Here is an 8,919-nt window from a genome sequence, read left to right as displayed (position 1 = left end):
GTCTGTTGCACGCACACATTCATAACAAGGAAATAAATAATAAACAAGGATCACACATACCTCCGCTAAACTAGCAGGAAAAATCGAGCAGGAAAAAAGCTCTTTCAGTGCGCCACCTGTGCCTGAGCGCATGAACTATGAGCAGGAAAAAATATTTTTCCTGCTAACTTCACATTTTGGGCTTTTTTCCTGCTAGCTTCACAATATTGAGCTTTTTGCCGGCTGATTTCACAGGTCGAGCTTTTTTCCTGCTGAGTTCGAATCCATACAGTTTCGCGTAGTGATGTTTTTAATTTCAAATTATTTTAATCAAAATGAATAGTATGTACCATAATAAGTGAAATAATGTCTGGAATGGTGAGTCAAGATAATTATTTATTATTCGAAATTCGAACCAAGTTTTCGGGTGGATAAAAGATAATAATTAAATCAATAAATAGCAGCAAATTTCGTTGGTTGGCAAATTCTGATGTGTTTAAAATTAAACAGTAATAATTATTATAGAAAATCCAAAATTAACATCATCGCACAGATAAAAAGTATTAATTATTACTTCCTACGATAGCCTTTCAATTATGGTATAAAATTGGATGAATACGAAATCTATGTGCGATTTACGTCAACAGTTACTACTTCTTTCCATTATGCTAACAAAATATTTAATATGAAATCAAATTTCATCGAAGTTTTTAGGTACACGATTTATAAATTAATAGTTTAATAGATTATTGAATAGATCACGCAAACCTTTTACAATATTTGTTTCAGTGAGGTCAATTAGTAAATTAGGTATATTCAAAATGTATAAAAGTTTATATTACTTTTGATAATACAGTAGGTACATAATAAAATTAGATAGCACAGAATGTCTGTAGAGCATATAGCATTATGTATGAGCTTAGATATTGAATATTCCTGTGATAGGTAGTTAGAGTGATGCAATTACTGAAATAATTAGGCAATTCCTTATGAGTACCTAGCTGCATTAATATTAATGCAAATAAATAATTTATTTGAGAAACTGCATAAGCATAATATTTCACAAGATTAGGATTTACACATGATGAATAGGAGTTGTTGATCTGATGCAGCTTTTCTTTTCATAATCGCGCAAACGATTTTTGCTTTGCTGTTTTGCTGTTTTCAGTGAAGGATAAGGAAAAATTAAAACTTGATGAATGGTTGCTGATCTGATAAAGCATTTGTCACCCAAGCCAACGATTTTCCTTGCTCATTGATTTTTTAGTAATTTTGAAGAACGCTGTTTTTATTGAAGATTAATGAAGAACTAAGACATGACGAGTGGTTGCTAACGATTTTTTCTTGCTCGTTGATTTTTTAGTAATTTTGAAGAACGCTGTTTTTAGTGAAGATAAATGAAGAATTAAAACTTAATGAATGGTTGCTGATCTGATGAAGCATTTGTTATTCAAACTAACGATTTTCCTTGCTCATTGATTTCTTGAGTAATTTTGAAGAATTGTGTTTTCATTGGAGGATAATGAAAAATTAAAACTTGATGAATGGTTGTTGATCTGATGAAGCATTTGTTATTCAAGCTAACGATTTTTTCTTGCTCATTGATTTTTTAGTAATTTTGAAGAACGCTGTTTTTAGTGAAGATTAATGAAGAACTAAGACATGACGAGTGGTTGCTGATCTGATGAAGCATTTGATAATCGCGCCAACGATTTTTCTTGCTCATGGATTTTTTGAGTAATTTTGAAGAACGCTGTTTTTAGTGAAGAATAATGAAGAATTAAAACTTAATGAATGGTTGCTGATCTGATGAAGCATTTTTAACCAAGCCAACGATTTTCCTTGCTCATTGATTTCTTGAGTAATTTTGAAGAATTGTGTTTTCATTGGATAATGAAAAATTAAAACTTGATGAATGGTTGTTGATCTGATGAAGCATTTGTTATTGAAGCTAACGATTTTTTCCTGCTCATTGATTTTTTAGTAATTTTGAAGAACGCTGTTTTGACGTAGGACTTACGTCTCTCTTTACTATACCGGGTGTCATTCCAAAATATTCAAATCGACCACGTTACGCTGTGTTGAAAGATTTTAAACGTTAATAGCGTTCGTCTCAATGGACGAATTTCTGCGGAAAGCCCCTCAATCGACAGATTTCAAGTATGCTATTCATGTCCATGCTTGATAAGACCCGAAAAACTTGTTTCAATAGGCATGAAACTGTTTTCAATCAAAAATATTGAGATCAAGGGAACCTATAAATATGGGTACCACATAATTCTTGCATCATTCCATTACCACGTTCTCATAGGTGCAGACACCAGCGAATGAGCAGCCGCTGGGTCTGCCGAGAAGTCATAAAATAGCGCAACGCGATTTTTTCCTTTCATTCTGACCGGGACAAGCGAAGCAACCGCATCATCGATTGAACAGCACTCACATCTTTAAGGCAGGGAATGAAGTCTGCACCGACCGCTTTTTCGGCCATCGAAGTCACCATCATCAGCCGAAACCTAGCCAGTACAGCAGCAGTCCACCCTACAGACCCGACAAAGCAGCAATGCTGAGCAGATACCGGCAGCAGCAGCAGAGTCGAGCCGAGACCGGCCGGCATCGGTGATGAGCCGAGACAGGCTGAAGAAAAGCCACATGATGCTGCATGTATGTCCAAAAAACAAACGGTTCTTCAGAGTGTCAATAATAGAGATCAATATCAAAGCTTTCAATATCCTTCGGGATAGAAATTGTACTTGGGTGCCAAATCCAATATACTAGCGATAAAATTTTATGCGTGATTTTTATAAATAGCATCAAAACTAACAGTGGATAATTTTTCTGATTTAACCGCGAAGTGGGACCATGCCTAAAAAAACATAAGATGTCCAAATCTCTCACATAATATTTGGATATTTGGATTTAAAAAAAACACCGATAACAGCTCAAACATTAATAAACTATCAATCGATTTTTTATCAAATGTTGGATTTTTTGGCATTGATCAAGAAATATCTAGATAAACATTGTTTGATACTGACCGCACACAAAGCGAACGTGACTGAATGATCGTCCCATGTTACCAATTCTAAATCTTATCACCCGAAATCCCATGTCCTGGTGTTTCCTTCCATCTACTACTAACAATGTTGTCTCAGAAAAGAACACGTACTTCTCACCTGAACTGCAATTCTAAGCTCGCTTGCCCGGCTTATTGGCCTATATCAAGCGAAAAGTTCCGTTAGGAAATAGACTCCAGCAGCGAGCAACAAGCGTAAAAAAGAAGAAGCCCTTCTCGAACGCGTTGATGATGATGACGCTTTGGCTGACAAAGAAGCGGGATACAAGACACTGGCTGATTGGCCCACCAATTGGGAAGCAGAGAAGATTCAAAATAAGGTATAAAAGAAAAGTGCTGCACTCAGGGCCGGATTTAGCCGGACGGGGGCCCCGGGACGACAGCTTGTGGGGGCCCCAAAATGTACGAAAAAGGTTGGTTTTGGTACACAAGATTTGTGGGGGCCCGGGGCCACGGACCCCCACCCCCCCCCTAAATCTGGCCCTGCCACCACTAGAAATTCGCGGTCATTTGAAAAGATCGTTTTCTTACTTTTTGCACTTAGCCGAAGCAAACAGCCTTTTTCAAGGCTCTAAGAGTTAAAAATAATGTTCTCCTTCAGTCGCTATCGCACAGATTAAGAGGCCCTACATCCCCTGCTTGGCCAACTTGTGGCTTATTTCAGGCAGTCCTTCAGTGGGAAGGTTGCAACTGTCGAGGCTAATATTCCGTGACCGGACAGATACTTCCTGAATTGTTTTTGATGATTCTTGTTCGAGGTAGATTTGATTTCTGTGTCGGTTCGATGAGAAGATTTTGCCAAGGAATGGTATGCAACGCCTACTATTTATCCAAAATAGTTGATGTGAGAAATTTGGACATATTATGTATCTTAAAGGCATGGTCAAGTCAAGTCCTACGTCCACTTAGCGGTTATGTCACAGACATTACCCACTGTTCGTTTTTAGTGAAGATTAATGAAGAACTAAGACATGACGACTGGTTGCTGATCTGATGAAGCATTTGTTAACCAAGCCAACGATTTTCCTTGCTCATTGATTGTTTGAGTAATTTTGAAGAATTGTGTTTTCTTTGGAGGATAATGAAAAATTAAAACTTGATGAATGGTTGTTGATCTGATGAAGCATTTGTTATTGAAGCTAACGACTTTTTCCTGCTCATTGATTTTTTTAGTAATTTTGAAGAACGCTGTTTTTAGTGAAGATTAATGAAGAACTAAGACATGACGAGTGGTTGCTGATCTGATGAAGCATTTGATAATCGCGCCAACGATTTTTCTTGCTCATTGATTTTTTAGTAATTTTGAAGAACGCTGTTTTAATGAAGAATAATGAAGAATTAAAACTTAATGAATGGTTGCTGATCAGATGAAGCATTTGTTATTCAAACTAACGATTTTTTCTTGCTCATTGATTTTTTAGTAATTTTGTAGAACGCTGTTTTTAGTGAAGATTAATGAAGTACTAAGACATGAAGAGTGGTTGCTGATCTGATGAAGCATTTGTTATTCAAACTAACGATTTTTTCTTGCTCATTGATTTTTTGAGTAATTTTGAAGAATTGTGTTTTCATTGGAGGATAATGAAAAATTAAAACTTGATGAATGGTTGTTGATCTGATGAAGCATTTGTTATTCAAGCTAACGATTTTTTCTTGCTCATTGATTTTTTAGTAATTTTGAAGAACGCTGTTTTTAGTGAAGATTAATGAAGAATTAAAACTTAATGAATGGTTGCTGATCTGATGAAGCATTTGTTAACCAAGCCAACAATTTTCCTTGCTCATTGATTTTTTGAGTAATTTTGAAGAATTGTGTTTTCATTGGAGGATAATGAAAAACTAAAACTTGATGAATGGTTGTTGATCTGATGAAGCATTTGTTATTGAAGCTAACGACTTTTTCCTGCTCATTGATTTTTTAGCAATTTTGAAGAACGCTGTTTTTAGTGAAGATTAATGAAGAACTAAGACATGACGAGTGGTTGCTGATCTAATGAAGCATTTGATAATCGCGCCAACGATTTTTCTTGCTCATTGATTTTTTAGTAATTTTGAAGAACAGCATTTGTTAACCAAGCCAACGATTTTCCTTGCTCATTGATTTTTTGAGTAATTTTGAAGAATTGTGTTTTAGTGAAGAATAATGAAGAATTAAAACTTAATGAATGGTTGTTGATCAGATGAAGCATTTGTTATTCAAGCTAACGATTTTTTCTTGCTCATTGATTTTTTAGTAATTTTGTAGAACGCTGTTTTTAGTGAAGATTAATGAAGTACTACACACAAAGAACAAACATGGTTTTATAGAAAATTATGCACTTTTAATTTGAAAAGTGCATCATTTTCCTAGAAATAAGAGTAAAATTATTCTCATTAAAAATTACTTTTCTATTTAAAAGTTGTTTTTATCCTATTAACAAGGTAACATTAAAAGTTCTTTCTATCAACCTGAAAGTTGTTAAACTTTTAAAGCATATCAAACGATTAACAACAAGAAAAGGAAAATATCACTTCTCATCTCTTTTTTCCTCTCAGTGTCTATATATGACAGCGACGAAATCAGCAGCAATCGCTAGGAGCAAAGTATAGCCACGTCATGGGTATAAAAAGTACATATTTAGTGCGGACTTTTAACGAAATCTTGAGCCGAAGAAAAAAGAAGGACATCAGGCCATTTCCAGGTAAGTCAATTTAAATTCCTTTAATCTAAAAACGTTAAAGGTATCGGAGTTATCTAAGCGCCCAATTTCCATGATTCAATGGCGTAGAATCAATACTTATGCGAGATTTTTTTTTACAGATAATCTGTTTATTTCGGCGTTTCTGACTGAAGAGAAATCCGTGGCGCAATGACCAAATATCTGCACGAAGCGCACCCCAAAGAGCTGAATCATTTTAAGTCGATTAGCAGCTGTTCGGATGCTCTGGCCGAGGCTCTGGTCCTTTTGTTTGGAAATCCGATAAAGGATCTAATGTGTTCTAACTCTGATCAATTTTAACACAGATAACTAATAAATAATGAAATAAACATGCTGAAACTGTATACTCTGATTATATTATGATTTTGAAGGGAAAAAACAAGAATGAGGGATAAAAGTGAAGTGAGCTTTTCTGGAATTAAAAAAAATTGCACTATATTTTCCATAATGTGACCATTTTTATTTGACAGTGCTACAATTTTATTTTGAAAGTATAAACTTTTATTTTTAGAGCGGCAAGCAACTTTTGAACCATTGGTGTATTAAAAGTTTGGGTACTTTTGCTTTGAACACACGCAACTCTCTACGAAAAAGAACCAACGAAACTTTTTATTTTAACCAACGATTTTTTTAATTTGATTAATGATTTTTCTTTCTGTGTAAGACATGAAGAGTGGTTGCTGATCTGATGAAGCATTTGTTATTCAAACTAACGATTTTTTCTTGCTCATTGATTTTTTGAGTAATTTTGAAGAATTGTTTTTTCAGTGGAGGATAATGAAAAATTTAAACTTTATGAATGGTTGTTGATCAGATGAAGCATTTGTTATTCAAGCTAACGATTTTTTCTTGCTCATTGATTTTTTAGTAATTTTGTAGAACGCTGTTTTTAGTGAAGATTAATGAAGTACTAAGACATGACGAGTGGTTGCTGATCTGATAAAGCATTTGATAATCGCGCCAACGATTTTTCTTGCTTATTGATTTTTTGAGTAATTTTAAAAAAAATGCTGTTTTCAGTGAATGTTAATTGGTTGTTGATCTGATGGAGCATTTGTTAATCAAGCCAACGATTTTCCTTGCTCATTGATTTTTTGAGAAATTTTGAAGAATGCTGTTTTCAGTGAAGATTAATGAAGAATTAAAACTTGATGAATGGCTGCTGATCTTGTTGAGCAGCCAGCCAAGCCAAATCTACTGAATATCTACAAAACGCTTATTAGACCGGTAGTTCTCGGACACGGACACGAGACCCGGACGATGCTCGTGGAGGACCAACGCGCACTGGGAGTTTTCGAAAGGAAAGTGTTGCGTACCATCTATGGTGGGGTGCAGATGGCGGACGGTACGTGGAGGAGGCTAATGAACCACGAGTTGCATCAGCTGTTGGGAGAACCATCCATCGTTCACACCGCGAAAATCGGAAGACTGCGGTGGGCCGGGCACGTAGCCAGAATGTCGGACAGTAATCCGGTGAAAATGGTTCTCGACAACGATCCGACGCAAACAAGAAGGCGAGATGCACAGCGGGCAAGGTGGAGGAAAATTGGTGGACCCTCCGCAGACTGCGTGTTTGGCGAAGTGCAGCCATGGACCAAGCTGAATGGAGAAGACTTTTATGTGCAGCACAGCCCATTCCGGCCTTAGTCTGGTAATAAATAAATAAGCAAGCCAGCGATATTTTCTTGCTCATTGATTTTTTGAGTAATTTTAAAGAATGCTGTTTTCCGTGAAAATTAATGAAGAATTAAAACTTGATGAATGGTTGCTTGCTGATCTGATGGAACATTTGTGTTTGACGCAATCATCAAGTTTCACTTAAGAAGCAAGAACTCATTGAAATTTGGAACTGCATTCAACTTCACTAAACCCTGAGCTCTCGAAATCAACCAAAAAACTACCAGCAGGTAAAATATATTCTTTGGCGCAATCATCAAGTTTCACTTAAGAAGCAACAACTCAATGAAGTTTGGAACTGCATTCAACTTCACTAAACCCTAAGTTCTCGAAATCCACCAAAAAACTCCCAGCAGGTAAAATATATTCTTTGGCGTAATCATCAAGTTTCACTTAAGAAGCAACAACTCATTGAAGTTTGGAACTGCATTCAACTTCGCTAAACCCTGAGCTCTCGAAATCAACCAAAAAACTACCAGCAGGTAAAATATATTCTTTGGCGCAATCATCAAGTTTCAGTTGAAAAGCAACAACTCATTGAAGTTTGGAACTTCATTCAACTTCGCTAAACCCTAAGTTCTCGAAATCCACCAAAAAACTACCAGCAGGAAAAATATATTCTTTGGCGCAATCATCAAGTTTCAGTTAAGAAGCAACAAGTCATTGAAATTTGGAACTGCATTCAACTTCACTAAACCCTGAGCTCTCGAAATCAACCAAAAAACTACCAGCAGGAAAAATATATTCTTTGGCGCAATCATCAAGTTTCACTTAAGAAGCAACAACTCATTGAAGTTTGGAACTGCATTCAACTTCACTAAACCCTGAGCTCTCGAAATCAACCAAAAAACTACCAGCAGGAAAAATATATTCTTTGGCGCAATCATCAAGTTTCAGCTAAGAAGCAACAACTCATTGAAATTTGGAACTGCATTCAACTTCACTAAACCCTGAGCTCTCGAAATCAACCAAAAAACTACCAGCAGGTAAAATATATTCTTTGGCGCAATCATCAAGTTTCAGTTAAGAAGCAACAAGTCATTGAAGTTTGGAACTGCATTCAACTTCGCTAAACCCTGAGCTCTCGAAATCAACCAAAAAACTACCAGCAGGAAAAATATATTCTTTGGAGCAATCATCAAGTTTCAGCTAAGAAGCAACAACTCATTGAAATTTGGAACTGCATTCAACTTCACTAAACCCTGAGCTCTCGAAATCAACCAAAAAACTACCAGCAGGAAAAATATATTCTTTGGCGCAATCATCAAGTTTCAGCTAAGAAGCAACATTTCATTGAAGTTTGGAACTGCATTCAACTTCGCTAAACCCTGAGCTCTCGAAATCCACCAAAACCTACCAGCAGGAAAAATATATTCTTTGGCGCAATCATCAAGTTTCAGTTAAGAAGCAACAACTCATTGAAGTTTGGAACTGCATTCAACTTCACTAAACCCTGAGCTCTCGAAATCAACCAAAAAACTACCAACTGCA

The 8,919-nt window shown here is 36.1% G+C and overlaps 1 long non-coding RNA gene across 1 annotated transcript; it reads left to right on the top strand.

Moving 5' to 3' along the window:
* The first annotated feature begins 114 nt into the window (after positions 1–114).
* LOC134202654 (uncharacterized) lies at positions 115–6,095 on the top strand. Its single transcript, XR_009977285.1, has 3 exons — positions 115–357; positions 5,588–5,733; positions 5,853–6,095. It is a non-coding gene; the product is annotated as an uncharacterized LOC134202654 (long non-coding RNA).
* The last annotated feature ends 2,824 nt before the right edge of the window (positions 6,096–8,919 follow it).

Source organism: Armigeres subalbatus, unplaced genomic scaffold (assembly GCF_024139115.2).
Source record: "Armigeres subalbatus isolate Guangzhou_Male unplaced genomic scaffold, GZ_Asu_2 Contig1316, whole genome shotgun sequence".
Taxonomy (NCBI): Eukaryota; Metazoa; Arthropoda; class Insecta; order Diptera; family Culicidae; genus Armigeres; species Armigeres subalbatus.
The sequence above is the reverse complement of the archived record's forward strand: the minus strand, read 5'-3'. Positions and strand labels throughout refer to the sequence as shown.